Below are 20,607 nucleotides of genomic sequence, written 5' to 3' on the forward strand. Positions count from 1 at the left end.
ACTCTACTAACAGGAGTTACCTAAGGATCGGTAAGATCTACCAGCAGTGGTGTACTGAGAAACAAAGCACCAGCTCTTCCATAGAATCTATACTGGAATTTTTGCAGCGTGGCCTGGATAAGGGCCTTAGACCTGCAACTTTGAAAGTACACGTATCTGTACTGTCTGCCATATTGGGAATGTGATTGTCTCAGGATCCTCTAATTAGCCAACTCCTAAAAGGGGCCGCTAGGCTCCGGCCTTCCATTCAAGCGACATTCCCGCAATAGGATCTGGCTACTGTGTTACATGGATTGTGTGGGGCTCCGTTTGAGCCACTGATTGAAGCGGAATTGAAGTTCCTGTCATATAAGGTATCTTTCCTCCTGGCTGAGACTTCAGCGAAAAGAGTTGGAGAGCTCCAGGTCTTGGCGGCCTCTGAACCTTATCTATTATTTTTTTTCCTGGCAGAGTTCAGTTAAGATATCTACCAGGCTTTGTATCTAAAGTTCCTTTGGGGCAAAACATTAACCATGTTATCTCCCTACCTACCTTCTACCCTTCCCCTTCATCACAGGCGGAAGAGAAACTGCACACCTTAGATCTGGTGAGATATTTAAGGATCTACCTGGAACGAACGAAATCTTTCAGGAAATCTGAAAACACTAATTTTTTTCTGGTAGATACAAAGGTACTAAAGCATCCAAGGTGACTCTATCCAGATGGCTCAAAGAAGCTATTTTTCTTTACTTTCATTCTCAGGGGTTATCTCCTCCTGCGTTTGTTCGTGCTGATTCCACCAGAGCAGTTGCCACGACATGCGCAGAAAGGCGCTTGGTCTCCTAAGACGAAATTTGCTCAGCTGCGACTTGGAGCTCAAATCTTACATTTGTTAGGCATTACAGGCTAGATTGGCGCAGTTCGGAGGCGGTTGCCTTTGGGTGCCCAGTGTTGTTATCTGTATGCCAGGAAGTCCCTCCCTAAGGGGGTTTCTGGCTATGTCCCCATCCGTTGTGCTGCTGTTTGACGTATGGGGAATGGAGGATTATGTAGATAATCTGTTTTCCCATAGTCCAAACAGCAGCACAAGGCTCCCTCCCTTTTTCTTTTTTTCTGGATATTATTTTTTGGAAATCAGTACTTTATAACTAACACAGGGGGGGTTCTCTGGACCTCTTATAAGGGAGGATTGATTGACTAATTAAAAATTCCACCTGTCCTAAACTGCACGCAGGGGTAGGAATACCCCATCCGTTGTGTTGCTGTTTGGACTATTGGAAAACAGATCATCTACATAATTCTCCATTGCTTTGATCACTTTTTGTAATTCAAATTTTTATCAAAAAAGTGAAAAATTGGCGGTTTGGCACGTTTGACTTTTTTTCCCTCTACGGTGTTTACGGGAAAAATATTTTTATAGATTTGTAGAGTGGGCGTTTTCAGACACAGGGATATCTAATGTGTACATACTTCACTGTATTTCAGTACTTTTATATGTGTTCTAGGGAAAGGGGGGTGATTTGAGTTTTTACATTTTTTTAAATATTTTTTTAACTTTTTCTTTTTTGCATTTATTAGACTCCCAAGGGGTCTTGAACCCCAGGGGGTCTGATCACTAATGCAATACATTGCAAAAAATCGGTGGTGGTAAGAGCCGGGGCTGCTGCCCTGTATGTGTGTCCATAATGATAGAGCCCTCTTCTGTATGGTAAGCCTTAGGGGGAACCTAGCTCTGCCTGGCATCCCATGTTGGAGGTGCTGCGATGGACATGGAGGAGGTACTTGCAGAACTCTAGATGGAAGGTCTCGATTGGGCTGGAATCCCACTTTGACTGGTCTGGGTAGGTAGCTGGGCCCCAAACCTTAGTGCCATAGAGAAGGATCGGAGCGATGACTGTGTCAAATATCTTCAGCCAGACCCTCACCGGTGGTTTGAGGTGGTACAGTTGTCTTCTGATGGCGTAGAAGTTTCTGCAGGCTTTTCCTTTCAGGGTTTCTATTGCTGCTTTGAAGCTCCCTGATTGGTTGAGCTCCAGCCCCAGGTAGGTGTAGCTGCTAGTTTTCTCCAGTGTGGAGTAGGGTTGAGCTGATCTTGAAATTTCAGGATCCTTTTTAAAATCCCAGCATCTCTAACACTAGACTAGGGAGGCAGGGGCGCGCAGGGTGCTCTGAAGACATGTGAAGGAGAAAGAAGAGGAGCGAGAAGAACGGGGATCGGCAGCACTTCTGTGCAGGTAAGTTGAGAGATCGGGTTCGGAATTCCGTTCCCGATCTTGTTTAGGCGGGATCGGAACCCAATCACGATCGTGAAATTTACTCGATCGCCGATCGGGATCCGATCTTTTCCGATCCCAATCGCTCAACCCTAGTGTGGAGCCATTTAATGTAAGGTGGTGGGTGGAGGCTTTATTGTGGCTCTTCTTCTGGAATACCATAAAACAACAGAAAAAAGTTTTGAGCTCACCTCCCTTCATGACTCTGCATATTATTCACAACTGTTCGGGGTGCACGGTACACTCAGGACTCCATGAGTGAAATAGCAGGTTCTGGAATACCATGACTCTGGTCTTCTTGTGGTTGATGGGTAGTGCCCATGTTGTGCAGAATTTTTCCAGTACTGTCAGGCTGTCTTGGAGGCCTCTCTGGGTGGGGGACAGAAGCAGGAAGTCGTATAGCAGGAACTTCACCTTATGGTCGTTCAGGGTAAGGCCTGGTATTGGTGTATAAAACAGCAGACACCAGGCAGCCGCCATAGTTAAACACCCGGCATCCACCGTACTATGGCAGATGTCGGGAAGGGTTTAAAGCATGGGGTTAGCTGGAGGGCGACATTAAACTGGGTGCAGCAGGAGAGGGACTTTACATTTTTTGTGGGGGCAATTGGGATCATCCGAAAGAGAACTTTCTCTCCTTGTGTTGATTCCCCAAGCTCGAATATTTGTTCTAATTTGGATTCATAGAAAATAAGTGAGGTGAGTCTGATCTCCATCATAGAAAACTGGGAGGTTGCAACAAATTTATCAAACAGCAGATGGCACTGTAATAAATCAAGTGTAATATAAGATTTTCTCATTTACTCGCTAAAAAGTACCAAGTACAATATCCTGCAATACAGAAGTCATGTATGTATTATATGGGATTATGTGCAGTATAAACAATGGTTTATTATCTCTAAATTCAGCTTCAGACAAGGTTCCCTTGTAGATTGAAATCCCTCGTGGGCAGGGTCTTCTCTCCCATTGTATCAGATGGTCACTAACCTGGTTTATTGTAGTTGTCTTTGTACGTAAAGCTTTCTCATATGTACCAACCACGGATTTAATGGTACTCGTAGAATAAATCATTCTTTGTGATATGTGCAGGACATCCTGTGGCTACCTGTGTTGCCTCTCATGGCATGGCTTCCACCTGTCTTTTTATTCAGCAGGATAATGCTCACCCTCTCAGTATTATCTGACAGAATTGCAGGGGTGCCAATACTTTTGGCCAACACTCTATCTATCTATCTCCTATCTATCTATCTATCTATCTATCTCCTATCTATTTATCTATCTATCTATCTATCTCCTATCCATCTATCTGTCTATCTAGCTATCTATCTCTCTATCTCCTATCTATCTCTCTATCTGTCTCTCTATCTATCTGCTATCTATCTATCTATCTATCTATCTATCTATCTATCTGTCTCTCTATCTATCTCCTATCTATCTGCTATTTATCTATCTCCTATCTATCTATCTATCTATCTATCTATCTATCTCTCTATCTATCTATCTGTCTATCTCCTATCTATCTATCTGCTATTTATCTATCTCCTATCTATCTATCTATCTATCTATCTATCTATCTATCTATCTATCTATCTCCTATCCATCTATCTGTCTATCTAGCTATCTATCTCTCTATCTCCTATCTATCTCTCTATCTATCTATCTCCTATCTATCTGCTATCTATCTATCTATCTATCTATCTATCTATCTATCTATCTATCTGTCTCTCTATCTATCTCCTATCTATCTGCTATTTATCTATCTCCTATCTATCTATCTATCTATCTATCTATCTATCTATCTATCTATCTATCTATCTATCTGTCTATCTCCTATCTATCTATCTATCTATCTGCTATTTATCTATCTCCTATCTATCTATCTATCTATCTATCTATCTATCTCCTATCTATCTATCTATCTATCTATCTATCTATCTATCTATCTATCTATCTATCTATCTATCTATCTCTCTATCTACAGTTGTGTCTGTGAGGTTTCCAGTCTTTTCTTAATATTTTCTGTTTTTTTTTAAGTGTCTTCCCCATTTAGAACTGCTCATCTGTCTGTCCCGAGTCTTTATTAGGCCACTTCTGTCTTCTCCTCACTGCTGGCTATTCAGTATTCCTGGTGGTTAAGCTGATTGAACCTGCTTGGTATTCATATCTGACCTCTGGCTTCATCATCTAACTACATCCCTGCCTTCTGAATCTGCCTCTACGTTTCTCTCTGTTACGATCCCTGCTTGCCGTGTAGACTTCTCTACGCTTAACCAATTTCGTACCACACTGATATCTCGCTGCCAAACTGGACTATCGACTATTCTCCTGCCTGATGCTTTTGTACTCCGCTCACCTTTTGTTACCAACTGGACCGATGACCTCGATTGTACTCTGTGTCTAGCCTTGTGGCTGAAGCTGCTCTCCTGCAACTACGGACACCTTTCTGACCATCTGCCAGGTCCAATACTATCCTGGTGAGTTGTTCTGATCTTCAGGGTCTGCTTTTGCCTGTGGTGTGTCAAAACTGCTGTGCCCTCGCTATAGCTGCTAACTCTGGCTGAAGGAATCTGCCAAGTCCAACCCCACCACTAGGATCTCTGGTGAATACATCCAGAGGCTGCACTTGGCTCTTTGTTCAGGTGCAGGTACTTGGAAGTGCTAGACCAGGGGTAGGGAACCTTTGGCTCTCCAGCTGTTGCAAAACTACAACTCCCAGCATGCTCCATTCACTTCCATGGGAGTTCCCAGAACAGCAGAGCCAGTATGCATGCTGGGAGTTGTAGTTTTGCAACAGCTGGAGAGCCGTACGTTCCCTACCCCTGTGCTAGACCATAGGTTCTAGTGGAATCTGGTTTCTGGAACTGAGTTTGTCTGAGTTTTGTTCATAACAAAGGTTGTTTCAGCATCTCAGAGCCCTGACTAACTGCAGAGTCTGTGAAAGCTTCAAATGTTGACATGGCAAACTTAAAGCAACAGCAGTAACAAGTGTGGCAGTGAAGAGAATACACACTGAGAATCCTAACAGTCTCATAATTACATACACTGCTACATACACGTCACACACAGACAGCTCTGCTACATACACGTCACACACAGACAGCTCTACTACATACACGTCACACACAGACGGCTCCACTACATACACGTCACACACAGACAGATCCACTACATACACGTCACACACAGATGGGTCCGGTACATACACGTCACACACAGACAGATCCACTACATACACGTCACACACAGACAGATCCACTACATACACGTCACACACAGACAGATCCACTACAGACATGTCACACACATACAGATCCACTACATACACATCACACACAGACAGATCCACTACATACACATCACACACAGACAGATCCACTACATACACGTCACACACAGACGGCTCCACTACATACACGTCACACACAGACAGATCCACTACATACAGACAGATCCACTACATACACATCACACACAGACAGATCCACTACACACACGTCACACACAGACGGCTCCACTACATACACGTCACACACAGACAGATCCACTACATACACGTCACACACAGACAGATCCACTACATACACGTCACACACAGACAGATTCACTACATACACGTCACACACAGACAGATTCACTACATACACGTCACACACAGATGGGTCTGCTACATACACGTCACACAGAGACAGCTCCACTACATACACGTCACACACAGACAGATCCACTACATACACATCACACACAGACGGCTCTGCTACATCCTGATCCAGACACGTAACTTCTCCTCATCCAGCAGAGTGATCTGTAACACTTGGTCATATGACTCCTCCCATAAATCCAACTGATCACATGACTATGACATCATCACAGGTCCTTTTCTGAGCAGATGAAGCCATAACAGCAGGACTTGATCATGTGACTTGACTCCTCCCACAGGTGACATCATCAGAGGTCCTGTAACCACGGCTGCTGTACAGGAGGAGGTAGGTGGTCGCTCACAGGCCTGGCAGGATTATTATGGGGCTCTTCACTACTATCTGACACCTGCTCTGGGCTGTTCGGTGAATCCTCTGACCCCAGGACATGATCTCTGCAGGTTTCTGAGCACAGAGGCCTCTCCATCAGGCAGGTTACAGGTAATGGCTGAAATGAGCCCTTTATTGAGGGACTGGTCCTCTGGTAGATACTAGAATGAAAAGGTTAGTGGTAGCTTCTCCCTGGCCTGGAGGGATCCAATAGGTGGTGCTGCCTCAGCTCCTGTGTCCATTCCGCTTCCTAATGCTATTAGGCCCCACCCCCTGTTTCCAGGCCTCCTCTTATAACTATTATTTTTAGGCACCACCTCTTGTTATTGTTAGTATTAGTCACTGCCCCCTGTGTTCAGCCCCACCCCCGTGACTATTAGTATTAGGCTCCACCCCCCAGGTTAGGGGTTAGATATATAAGAGACATACTGATTTACTGAGGGTTGCCCCTTTTTTTGCCCATACTTTTTTCAGGTGTCCCGTTTCTTAGACTAGTGTTTCGGTGGTGACTATTTACGTCGGTACCTCCTTGTTCTATGTCGTGCACATGTTGGTGTAGATGCGGCTTTTTCGGCCTTGCGCATTTTGCCTCTTTTATGTTCAAAAAGGAGCAACTATCCCCTTTGTAACGCTTTCTAGCCTGACGGGCTCATTTACCCTGCCCATGGACTGGAGGGCATTTACTCCTATTTGTCGCCTTTTTAAAAAAGGTGCAAGTCAGTGTGAAATCGATCTCCACTTTGGTCAGGCCCCCTTTTCATACCAAAAAGCAGAAGTGGCGAGCTCAGCATAAAGAAAAGGCGCAAATGCTTCATAAATGAAGTGTAGGTTAGAAAAAGACCTGAAAAGGGATCACAGCGATTGGACCCCCAGCGATCAGGAGAACAGAAGACTGAAGGTCCCAATACATCCTCCCTGCGAATGAAGCTCCGGTACACTGGTGTGACTAGTGCTCCATACACTGTCTTAAGATTACAATCTGCAGCAGCCCCATAGAAGTGGATGGAGCTCTGGATCCAGTGGGATTCTTGATCCAATTGCCAGGTGGACAATAGCCCACATAAAGATGTCACCAGTTGGGGAGTAGTGGTGCTCTTTAGGCTTGATCACTTATACTGGTCCTTTGTGATCCAGGTCTTTTACTACATTGATTTTTGCAGGCCCCTTTTTTTTTGCAGGTGCTAGAGGGTCTCTTCTATCGCAAATGCTTAGTGTTCTCTTACATGGACACTCACCTCGGTTTTCAATTTTCGGCCACTTCCATTCATTTCTATAGGAGCGTGCTATTCAGAACGGCTGTTCTGAATAGTGTTCGCTCATCTCTAGATTCTACCATACAAACCTTTTTTTTTTTTTTTTTTGTGGATAAGACGTCGGAATAGCCTTTGGAAAGGCTATTTGTCTCTTACCTTTAGACGTGGTCTCTGCTGCGCCGTTCCTTAGAAATACCGGTTTTTACTGGTATGCAAATGAGTTCTCTCACAGCGATGGGGGCAGGCCCCAGCGCTCAAACAGAGATGAGGGCGTCCCCATCACTGCCAGAGAATTGTCTCCAACGCCGCCTCCTTCTTCGTCCACAGCGTCATCTTCAGTGTCAGTGTCTAACAATACTGTGCAAGCGGCCATTTTCCTGTGGCCTGTGCGCCTGCTCAAGGCCCGACGCCCAGAAGTTATGCGCCTGCGCCGGAAGAAGACATTGAAGTTGACGCTGTGACACAAGAGGTAGCGGGGGCAGAATTGCTTATACAGTGGTCAGACAATTTTTTAATAGAGGTTACTGCCATTACTCAAACTTAAAGCTGTATGCGGGAGGCTTAGTTTTGGAATAGATTGTAGAGGGAAGAGTTTAGTAAGAAGAAGACAGATTAATAAGGAGTTACAATAGTCAAGGCGAGAGTGAATCAGAGAGACAATAAGTGTCTTTAATGTATCTCTGGTAAGGAAAGGGCGTATTCTGGAGATGTTTTTGAGGTGGTGACATGAGCGTGTGAGTGATTGGATATGGAGGGGGTGAAGGAAAGGTCTGAGTCAAAAATAACCTCGAGGCAGGGGGCATACTGCCTAGGAGTTATAGTAAGGCCTGAGACTGTAATGGATATATCAGGGACAGATCTATTAGATGTGGAAACAGCAGTAGTTCAGTCTTAGAGAGATTCAATTTCAGTTAAAGCGAAGACATGATATTTGAGACAGCAGAAAGACAGTCACTGGTGTTCTGTATGAGTGCAGGGGTGATGTCACTGGAAGATGTGTATAATTGGGTGTCATCAGCATAAAGATGGTACCGGAAGTCAAATCTGGTGATGGTTTGTCTAATGGGGGCTGTGTAGAGAGAGAAGAGCAGGGGGCCTAGGACCGAGCCCTGAGGAACCTCAACAGCAAGGGGAAGAAACAGAGCCTGCAAATGATACACTAAACGTGCGGTCTGAGAGATGAGAGGAGAACTAGGAGAGCGCTGTGTCCGTGAGGCCGACTGAGCGGAGCATAGTAAGGAGGAGTTAATGGTCAAGCAGTCTCATATACTGCCAAGAGATCCAGAAGAATAAGAAGAGAGAAGCCTCCATTAGATTTAGCCGTCGGGAGATCATTGGAGACTTTTGTGATGGCCCACTTCAATAGAGTGCAGAGCGCGGAAACCAGATTGTAAGGGGTCAAGCAGAGAGTTAGCAGAAAGATGGCAGATTAAATGAGAATAGAACAGGCGTTCCAAGATTTTAGAGATGAAGGGGAGGTTAGAGACGGGTCGATAGTTAGCAGCACAGGACGGGTCCTGGGAGGGTTTTTTTCAATAGCGGGGTTATGACAGTATGCTTGAAAGTGGATGGGAAAATTCCAGAAGAGAGAAAGAGAGAGGTTAAATATTTTAGTAAGGTAAGTTGTGACAGCAGGTGACAGAGATTGGAGAAGGTGTGAGGGGAAGGGGTCACTACTGCAGGTTGTAGGGCAAGATGAAGAAAGTAGCTGGGAGACTTCCTCTTCTGTAACAAGTTCAAAAGATGAGATTGAACATGAAAGTAGTCACTGTACTCGGGGAGATGTGCCTAATTTGGGACTAAATATCTATGATGTGTTTCAGTTAAAAAATCATCAATGTGGGTCTGCATGTGGTGTGGACAGAAATAAAATGTGTAGTGTGTCAGTAAGGATTGTCCATTCTCCAAAAATCATAAGGGGTATTACATTTTTTTGAATGTGTTTTGTATTACGTGATTATTATGTTCGGTTTTAGCATTGTCTCCTCTTCTATCAATTCAGGTTCCACTAATATACTGTAAGATCAAGGATCAAAAGTGAGAGAACCAAGATGGCGGAGAGTATATTAAATCTCACCCTAGAGATCATCTACCAGCTTACTGGAGAGGTGAGAGATTCTGATGATGTCATCATTACATCATTCTTATAATAACAGATGATAGGACGGGAGAGGTGATGGACTCTGGACATGTATGTAGTGAGATATATTAATGTGTCTCCCCATATCCAGGATTACACAGTAGTGAAGAAGACATTGGGGAGCCCCCTGACAGCTCCTCCACCTCACCCCCTGATACAGGAGGAGATCAATGGACAGAAAATCCTAGAACTCACCAACAAGATGCTGGAGTTGCTGACTGGAGAGGTGACACTGCTGGGAATGCTGGGACATTATACAGTAACTGGAGGGGTCGGGATGATGACTGTATCATTGTGTTGTCAGGTTCCTATAAGGTGTCAGGATGTCGTTGTCTATTTCTCCATGGAGGAGTGGGAGTATTTAGAAGGACACAAGGATCTGTACAAGGAGGTGATGATGGAGGACCACCAGCCCCTCACATCAGCAGGTAATAGACATGACTATATACAAATGGACTTCCATTATTTGTATGTACAGAATGAATTCAGTCCCTGTCTGTGTTTCCTACAGGTAGATCCAGTAAGAGGACAACCCCGGAGAGATGTCCCAGTCCTCTTCTTCCACAGGATGATCAGGTAGATGGAGATAATTCCTATGATGTGTAGACGGGCTGTGAAGTCCTAGTGGTCAGTCTTGGGTTATGCAGCAGTATTAGCTGGTTTATACTTGTGTAATGAGAGGTGGAGATGAAGGATAAAGTTGACCATAGACATTACATGTTGTCTGGATCTTCTCACAATCTTCTGGCTATGGAGACTTCTGGTTGGAATAAGGAGCCATCAGGTTGGATTTCTACTGATCTGATCCTTTATTTCCCCTGAGGCAAACAACCCCAGTTGTACCTGGTAGAATCTGATCTCCTCCACTGACAACCCGAAGCAGGTCTAGCTATCCCGAGTATACATGTGTTTGAGGTTCTTGGGGTTGTCATGTAATATCTTCACTATCTACATGGGGAATATTATTAAACCCCATTCTTTAACACCTACCTGACATCTGCTCTAAAAATGACTGAGGATTTGCCATAGCCACTGCCTGTTGAGATGAGAGGAATTGAGACCAAGGCTTCTGTAATGTGGTGGTGCAAGGGTGCCGCCATATTGCTTGACATGGCTGCTCCTTGGAGCATGATCTGAGGCGGTGATAAGTTACTAAGACAGCCTGAAGCCTACTGAAGGATCTCAAGTCTTTAATCTGTATATTTTAGTCAGGCATCCTAGTGTTCAAATCCCCTAGCGAATCTAATTTTTTTTTTTTTTTTTATAAAGTCATTTCAAATCTCCTACTTTTCCTACATAAACACATTTGGTATTCACACAGTGTCAGAATATTTCTGGGGGCCCAACCTCCAAAAACACCTCAGCATAGACCTTAGTACCCTTTAGTTTGTAGTTTAGTGTGTCCTCTGCTGGACCATTATTTTATCCGAGCCGGTGCCCCCCAGGGGATCATCTGGTGCTCGGGTGGGCCAGTCCGACACTATATTCATGTAGCTGGAAATGATCAAAATGTAAAAATATTTATCCCCTACGGTCATTTCTGGGAATAAAGAACAAAACGACTGAATAACCGAATGTTCTAAATTTTTCAAAGTTTTGAAATTTTTCTAAGAAAATGTTACAATTGCAGGTTTTTTTTCTAATTCCACCCCATTCTGGATTTTTTTTTTCAGTTTTGAAGTACATTGTAGGAAACATTAAATGGTACCTTTTTGTAGTAGACCTATAGAGTACATGACTGTGCCCCAGTCAACAATGCAAGGTCCTTAAAGGCATCATTGGGGGGAGTTTAGTGTGGAATGACTTGACAGTCCGCACAGAGCCCTGACCTCAGCCCCATCCAACACCCAAGGTATGAACTAGAATATAGAGTTCTCGGCTTACCATGTCTAACATCAGTGTCTGACCTCACAAATGATCTTCTGGCGAAAAATTCTCAGACACCTCCAAAACTTTGTAGAAAGCCAAGAGTAAAAGGAAGGAGCGAGGAAAGCTGCAGGAGGTGTAATGTGGACAGGTCCCAGTACTTTTGTCCATAATGTGTATTTCCAGCTTGTAGGAGATAAGTGATTATTTTAGTCAGATAATTTTTGGTTGTCATGCTGATTTTTATATCTTTTCTGATCATCTAGAACGTTCTATGCGACTTTTCCATCTGTTTTGTGACTTCTACAATATTTATTTCACAGCTTTTGACTCTGGATAAAGATCTGGACAGTATTAATGCTATATCTATGATAATAAAGGAAGATCCCTATGTGAGTGGTGATGAGGAGTGTGAGGAGGACATTCCTACAGGGAACCCCCCAGGTGAGGAGTCACCACTGAATATACCACAGAACAGTCACAGATTATATTGGGAGAAATTATTTTGTGTAGTTTTTAAGCTCCGAGTTAGATTTTTCAGCTGTGTATTCCTCCATTCAGACAAAATCATAACTAAATATGATGAAATGTGACCGTTCTGGGTGACAACACACATTGCGCATGGGAAGGGGTTGTCAGACTGATTTCAGAAATTCACTATAGACAGGATATTATAAACATGAAAATATGTAATGATCATGTGACCACTGCCTTGATCAGTGCAGGTCACGTGTCAGGAACTTGGTCACTGATATAGGGACAGGAGTGTTGTGCGGTGTGTAGACTGTTTGTATCTGTGAGGGAATACGACTAATGAAGAAATCCAGAGATTAGTTTTAGGCTTTGTTTGTGATTTTGTTGTCAGATTCACATGTCTAATCCAGCCTTAGGGCTAGTTCACACTGAGTTACATGAATTCTGCGTGTACACATTCTGTCACGGCATTCCGCTCTGGATTAGGCCCAAATGAATGGGTCGGAGCCTCATGCTGCGGATTATTCAGCCGAGATAGGGAAGCTCGCTTCTTTTTTTCGCTACTAGCTAGCGAAAAAAAGAAGCGAGCGGCTCCCCTTGAAGTCAATGGAAACCATTTTTGGCAGCAGATTTTGAGGTGGATTCCGCGTCAAAATCTGCTGCCAAAAGTCTCTGTGTGAACTAACCCTTACACTCCCATCAATAACCATGGCTTCTATGTGCACGGCCATACTGATCAGCCTGGTGAAATACTAGTCCGTGCTCCGAGCTCTACTGATAGATTGTCATACGTTTTACCAGCAATGTCTTAATATTTAAATTCTGCTCTATCCCTTATACTATGTATAGAAATATTTATATAGAGAAATGTTATATAATATCAGTAGGTTTTTGGAGATTATATTATGTAAAAATAGTAAAATACGTTTTCTTCTTGTCAGATGACTATACCGGGAGCTCAGAGGGACATCTGATATCTACAGATTATAAAGCAGATGATCTTGGTATTAAACAAGATCCATATGAAGAACATGTCATCACCTCAGATATACCCTCAGCCTCTCACTACCAAGATCTATCTTGTGATCCTTTTATACACGTCCAGTCTTCTGATCCATCGCAGACTGCGCAGAAAAATAAAAGTCTCAGAGTGGGAGAATATCAAGGAGTTCTCACAGGAGAGAATACATTTTTATGTTTACAATGTGGCAAATGTTTTACCTGGAAAGCAAGTCTGGCTAGACATCTGAGAATTCACACAGGAGAGAAGCCATTTTCATGCACGGAATGTGAGAAATGTTTTCATGAGAAAGCAAGTCTTATTAAACACCAGAGAGTTCATACAGGAGAGAAGCCATTTTCATGCTCAGAATGTGGGAGATGTTTTCGTGAGAAAACAAATCTTGTTAAACATCAGAGAATTCACACTGGAGAGAAGCCATATTCGTGTTCAGATTGTGGCAAATGTTTTATTGCGAAAACGCATTTTTTTCTACATATGAGAACGCACACGAAAGAGAAGATTTCATGCACAGAATGTGGCAAATGTTTTACCTGGAAAGCAAGTCTTGCTAAACATCTGAGAATTCACACAGGAGAGAAGCCATTTGCTTGTTCAGAATGTGGGAGACGATTTCATGAGAAAGCAAGTCTTCTTAAACATCAGAAAATTCACACAGGAGAGAAGCCATTTTCTTGTTCAGAATGCGGCAAATGTTTCCGTGAGAAAACTAGTCTTGTTAAACATCAGAGAATTCACACAGGGGAGAACCTTTTCTCATGTACGGAATGTGGGAAATGTTTTATTGCGAAAACCCACTTTTTGCTACATCTGAGAACTCACACAGGGGAAAAACCATTTACGTGCACAGAATGTGGCAAATGTTTTACCTGGAAAGCAAGTCTTGTTAAACACCAGAGAATTCACACGGGAGAGAAGCCATATTCATGTTCTGTATGTGGGAAATGTTTTTTTTCAAAAGGAGATCTTTCCAGACATCAGAAAACTCACAAAAGGAAGAAGCCATTTTCATGTTCTGAATGTGGTAAATGTTTTACTTGGAAAGCAACGTTTGTTACCCATCAGAGAATGCACACTGCAGAGAAGCTTTATTCCTGTCCACAATGTAGTAAAGGTTTCACCGTATATGCAGATCTTATTCAGCATCAGAGAAGTCACACGGGGGAGAAACCATTTTCATGTTCAGAATGTGGAAAATGTTATACCTGGGCAGCAAGTCTTGTTAGACATCAGAGAAATCACACAGCATAGAAGACATTTTTAATGTTTCACAAATCTTTTGAGTACAGATCTTACACCACCTTCAGCTCCCTGGAAGGGCCAGGGGAACGGGTGAGGTGAGTATTAGTGGTCTTTTTCTTTTTTTTTTTATTGGGGGAAACTGTACAGGAAAATATATACTGTAGGCGCAGCCTAAAACAGGGAGGGGGGGTTACTAGTGGGAACAGATTAATGTCTGATGGGCCATTATATTATATAGCGCCACTGCTGGGGCATTTGACTGTGATGAGCCTTTAGGGAGGAATTATACTATGTGAGGGCCACTGAGGGGGCATTATAATTTGAGTGGGTCTGGTATGTCTAAGTGGTGGTGGTGGAAGGACCATTTATGAAACCTTCGCACAGGGCCCACCGATCTGTTAAAACGACCTTGCCCCAACCATTTTTCTTGACAAATATAAAAAAAAATCTCAATCAGTGTCAAAGAGTAAGGGCTCATTCACATCTGCGCCTGGTCTCCATTCATGCAGGTTTATGTTTCCTGCACAAAATTGAGCAGGAGACGGAAACCTGTAGGACTCTTTCAAACCCATTCATTTGAATGGGTTTGAAAGATGTCCGGCTGTGAGCGTTTTATGCTCTCCGCCACGAAACCGTTTTTTAAAATCGGACACAGAGTCGGACATGCAGTACTCTGTGTCTGATTTAAAAAAAAACGGTTTTGCGGCGGAGAGCATAAAATGCCCACCGGCACTCACGGCCGGACCCGGTCTGACAGCTTTCCGTCTTCTGCATGCAGAAGATGGAAAGCTGAGAACGGACTCCGGGTGCTAGTGTGAACCCAGCGTCACAAGTCCTAGAAAAGAAAGAATTAAGAAATATTTGTAATTACCAATAAAATTCTATCCCCCCAGAAATGCAAATAGTCTCCAGATAACACATCTGTATATCGGTTGTGTGCATGAATTATTTCACATAACGAGTGTCGTTGGGGGTAACATTACCGCAGATCAGGAACCAGACAATAGATCCTTGTTAAATAGTTCCTGTTGTTTCGACAGACTTTGCGTCAATGACTAGTGCAGAAGATTATAAGCGACCTTGTAATATATCGTATCAGAAATGCCTCTGTCTGTTCTTATCAGGCACTTTCCTTGCTCATTCTCCCTCTGCTAATCTTTCATTGTTAAAAATTTCTGTTGTATCCTTCTCGACATGGACTGCATGTCACATGAATAAGGAAACTTGTGCTTATAGAAGTCTATGGAGAGGGGAAGAGTGAGTAGGAAATAACAGCACTTCACTGATATCAATACATGTTTGTACTTCTCTGTATATGTCCTGTATGACCCTGGGGCTTTTTTGGAGAAAGCGAGTCAGTTGTTGAGTAGATTCTTCTCTGCTTACTGCGTGTAGTGTATGGCAGATATTCTCCACCAGTGAATACAAACTAAAGATATGGCATACGGAGGTGAAAACTGCAGAATATGCAATATACATATCACCAGGCACAGTGTTACTCATCTTATACACACATAACGGCTGATCCTGAAGAGTCACTGAATACAATGGATATGCTTTAAAGAATTCAAAAGACCAATTCCAGGACCAAGAAACTTCCCCCAATTTAGTGCATCTCCGGAATCAGAGATAAACCAAACACAAGTAGCAAGTTTCAGGAAAGTCAGAGAACTTGCAAATCTTCTGGAGGAGGACTACAGGTAGCAGACATACTAACACATGCTGACGGCAAGAAAACAATGTTCCCTGGAGAAATGATATGGCACGGATTTACTATTCCTAAGAAGAGTAACTTAGAATTTATGTCCGTGCCTAGTGATAGATCAGATCTGATGGAGATTGCATGCAGAATGTGCACGGCCTGCCAGCTGAAAAAATCTAGAATATCTGTTGCAATGGAAAGGATTCGATGACTCTGAGAACACCACTTGGCAGGTAGAAAAGGACCTGGATGATCCTGCTGATTATCCCAGTATGGGAGCACATGCCGCATCAGCATTGTGGTGGTACAGTGGCAATTTACAAAGTTTCTAGAACAATATGGGGTGCACTGTCAGCATGCCTGGCCTACCAGCTGAAAAAACTGGATTATCTTCCAAAACTGATCATCATGACTGAGGTGGAAACTGTTCTTTTTCGCAGTTATCCACTGTGGATTGCTGCATGCAGTTATTATTCACCATATACTGCCGCTCCAGAATGTGTAATAGTGACACTCAATGTGCCCTTCACTTTAAATCCATGAAATGGGAAAGGGGAAATCGCTGTTAGAACAACAGTTTGTATGTATGTTATTAAAAAAAATGTTAACTCTCTCCCAAAAAACCCTTAACAAAAGATTTTTCACTAGCAGGAGCTGCAGGACTGACTGTTTAATCCCACTGTATACAGCAGCAGATATCTGCTCCCTCGCTCATGTCTATGATTTCTATCACTAGTCTGCCTGTATTTGCTTATATGTGACTAAATTCTTCTAGTCCCTACTATTGTCTGTAAGTTTTTCAGAACTGAGTGCTCTGTATGATTCAGAGAGATGAATCACAGACCCTTCACTATCTCCACCATTACTGTAATGGCTTGTGTTCAAGCTTACAGCACCTTATACAGACTCGGAATGGGGTACCGCTCCTCCTGGATAGGCTGACAAGCGCCATGGTCCGTGCTTGGTCTAGGGTGAGTTTGAATACTTCACAGCTGCCCATTGCTACATGGCTTCACTATCAACAAATTGTCCATTGGGTGTTTACACTATTTGGTTGTTTGAAGGCTATCACTTTGCCAAGCCGCTTCTTACCTTTCACTCACGCCCTGTGAGTGCCTGAATTCATAGGATAATATGAATTAAGCTTTATAAATATAATATATTTATTATCCCGAGTGAGTTAGTATTAGCCACTAACATATACACAGTACACATCAGAGGATTGTCAAGCAAATACAGGTAAAAGCACAATACAGTACAGAAGATTAAAAGGGGAATAAAAGAATAATACTAAGACGAGTTTGTAGTTGGGGTCTGTGGATTTCAGCTGGTTAGCCCAGGGCGCTTTCTTCAGGCAGTAACCGAGCATGTGCTTCCCAGCATAAGAACTCTTAGGCCTCAGGGCACTTGCTTAAATTCACAGCACAACATTCCCTCAAAACTTTTCCAGGATTAGAACTCTCTTTGCCCCCCAGGTGAGGCCATATAACTATCCCAGTCTCCTCTCTGAGTGATGTCACTTGGAGGGGAAGTCCAGCCCTCCTTCCTGAAACACAAAGAGCTATGAATCATCATATTTCCTCGTCAGATGACTGTACTGGCAACCAAGGGGTATGATGGGGTTTGTGGCAAGACTCCTATTGCGTAGACTCTAAGAATGACACCCCAATCCCCTTTGGGTAAAGAGTTCAGTGACTGGACCTTTTCCCTGCTTCCAGCAGTACCGTGCTTGGATTTGGGGGGTTAATATGACCAAATGATAATACACCAAATAAAAATATGACTGAAACTACATAGCTGGGGCTCTCATCATCAGATTGTCTATCGCCCTTCCATCTACCTTTTGAGAAAGGATTGAGCTGGGATTTCTACGAAGGGTGTGATTTGCACCATGTCTCAACTGCTCTCCTCCCCGAAGGGAAGAGAGCCTCCTGCCCATAGGTACATGAATAAATGGGAGGAAGTTGTGGACCATCTCGATGGCAGATCATATGGTCGGGTGCATTCGTCTTCCGTGTGTGACCTTTAAAGAGATTCCTCATAAGATATTGGTGCCATAACCTGGCCCTCCACTCCCTGAACCTGGGGATTCCCTCTGATTGCTGGAGATGCCAAACTGCAGTAGGTACACTTTTTAGGAATGCCCACAGATAGGGTTTTAGTTCGGAGTGAAGGAGATGAGCGATAATTTTTTTTATACAGGTACTCCCACTAGACCCCCTTATATATCTGCTTAACCAACACTCCTGGAAATTAGTAACAATGTCGTCTAGATTGTTCCGTTACCTGTGCACAGCTGTCAAGACCCTAACGCAACGCACTGGAAACGAGTTAGTCCCCTCACAGATGTACCGAATATACTCGAGTATAAGCCGAGTTTTTCAGCACAGTTTTTGTGCTGAAAAAGTGCTCCTCGGCTTATATTCGGGTCATTACGGTAATTTTCTGCTAGCAGGCCAGGATAGCAGACTCCGCCCCCCCACCGCTCCATCACACGCCGGGTGACGTAGCTACGTAAGCTCAGGCCCGTACCCGGCGTGTATCTGTTCCTGGCCTGCTAGCAGAAGTACCGTAAGTACTTCTGTAGCTCTTAATGTACAGCATCGCCGCGCTCCTAGCAGGAGCGCGGCGATGCTTTGGGCCCCGGCACCCGCCCCGTCTGGATGCCGGGTCCGGATGCCGGGTATGTAAGTGTAATGGCGCCGCTCTGCAGAGTGGTCGCCATAGAAACCGGCACCTCCGCTGTAATGCTTACAACAGAGATGCTGAAGCTTATGCCTGCGATCTCTGATTGTAGGCATAAGCTATGGCATCTCCGCTATAAGCGTTACAGCGGAGGTGCCCTCCGGAGATGTCCTCCCCCCTCCGGAGATGTCCTCCCCCCTTAGGCCTGCCCCATACCTTTAAAGATGCAGGCCGGCTCCTGCGCAGCGAGCTCGCAGGAGCCGACCTGTTCCGACGACAGCTGGGAGCCTAATGAAGGTTCCCAGGCCTGTCATCGCTATATTACTATTACGGCTGGTCTATGACCAGCCGTAATAGTAATGTAGAGAATCTCCCATAGACGGCAATACACTTGTATTGCCGTCTATGGGACTTGCAATCAAATGACTGCAGGTTCAAATCCCCCAGGGGGGCGCTAAAAAAATTGTAAAAAAAAAAAAAATATAATAAAAAATTAAATAAAAGTTCTAAATCACTCCTTTCCCTATAATTCATATAAAGGCGGGTTCACACCAGCACCTGATCTCAGTTATGCAGGTTTCCGTTTTCTGTCAGGAGAGGACAGAAACCGACATTCAGTGTCTGTTGGTGAGCGTCTTCTGCTGCCCATGGCGAAACCGTTATGCATAACGGAGATTGGGCACTAGTGTGAACCTGCCCTCAAAGTAGAAAATGACTGTGACACACATACACATTAGATATCCCTGTGTCTGAAAGTGCCCGGTCTACTGAATATAGGGGATCTGCAGTGCTCCTATTCCGTCGGGAAGGGGTTAATAGGAGCACTGCAGATACCCTATATTCAGCCAGGCTGAATTCCAACTGGGGGTAAAAAACCCAGTCCTCAAGCTCAGGGAAGGGGCAGACAGACAACCAAAACACCCCCTCCCCTTCTCCAGTATCTACTGCACCCAAGAACTCGGCCATTTTAATTTTTTAAATTTTCCAGCAGCTGCTGCATTTCCCCCCTAGGCTTATACTCGAGTCAATAAGTTTTCCCAGTTTTTTGTGGTAAAATTAGGGGGGTCGGCTTATATTCGGGTCGGCTTATACTCGAGTATATACGGTAGATTTATTAACCTGCATGAAAGATATTCACAGCTTAGAACATTTCCTGCACTACATGACACTGCTGAGGCATGACAGTCCATGTGCAACCCATGGGTTCTTCTTCTTGTGTCTTGAATTTTTGGTGCCTATTGCTATATCGATTGTATACCGTCTTTTTTCCTTTGTTCCTACAAAATTGTTTCCAATTGTTTTATATATTTTATAAAACTTAAATAAAATCACAATTGAAAAAAAACTGAATCCCATTCGTAGTGTTGGACACATTTATGAATCTGTCGTCCAGATCTTCATAAATCAGGAGGGTTTCTAGAAGCCCCAAAATTCTGACTCAAATACCATCTGAATAAAAGTGTCCAGCTTGACCACGAGACCAAATACTTGCCACAAAATCAGCAGAACAAATCGTCCCTCGCTTTCTGAAGAGAAAAATATGTGTGGCGCACAAAGTAAATTAACATAAACTCCACCAATTTACACCATCTTAAATTTGGTCTGCCCCGTATTTGTTCTTATCTGTTTCATAAATGTGTCGTAAAGGGAGGAACTTCTAAATCACGCCCGTTATAAACCACGCCTGTTTCTGAAAAGTGTCAAACCAGTCGTATTCTTCAGTTCGTTCTGAAGCATTCTGTTGATAAATATCAAATCAAATAGGCTTTATTGGCACTTCCGAATAGATATTTTCATAGCCAAAGCTAGTACAGTGGGGTGGGGGAGTTGGAGTCGAGGGGGAGGGGGTGATTTGGGGTATAACAGTCCGTGGAGTCTCATCTTCCTCTTAGTTGGTGGCCACTATATGGGTAGGTGGGGTGGGGTGGGTGGTTTTGGGTATAACAG

At 43.7% G+C, this 20,607-nt stretch overlaps 2 protein-coding genes and 1 pseudogene across 2 annotated transcripts in view; 2 read left to right on the top strand and 1 right to left on the bottom strand.

Annotated features, from left to right (window-relative positions):
- LOC142195595 (uncharacterized) overlaps positions 1 to 20,607 on the bottom strand; it is a 704,678-nt gene that overhangs the window by 529,173 nt on the left and 154,898 nt on the right. The gene's annotated exons all lie outside the window — the stretch shown is intronic.
- Positions 1 to 20,607, top strand: part of LOC142189760 (uncharacterized) — a 207,115-nt gene that overhangs the window by 112,110 nt on the left and 74,398 nt on the right. The gene's annotated exons all lie outside the window — the stretch shown is intronic.
- Positions 10,108 to 20,392, top strand: LOC142189229 (uncharacterized; annotated as a pseudogene).

This window comes from Leptodactylus fuscus, chromosome 1, assembly GCF_031893055.1.
Source record: "Leptodactylus fuscus isolate aLepFus1 chromosome 1, aLepFus1.hap2, whole genome shotgun sequence".
NCBI lineage: Eukaryota > Metazoa > Chordata > Amphibia > Anura > Leptodactylidae > Leptodactylus > Leptodactylus fuscus.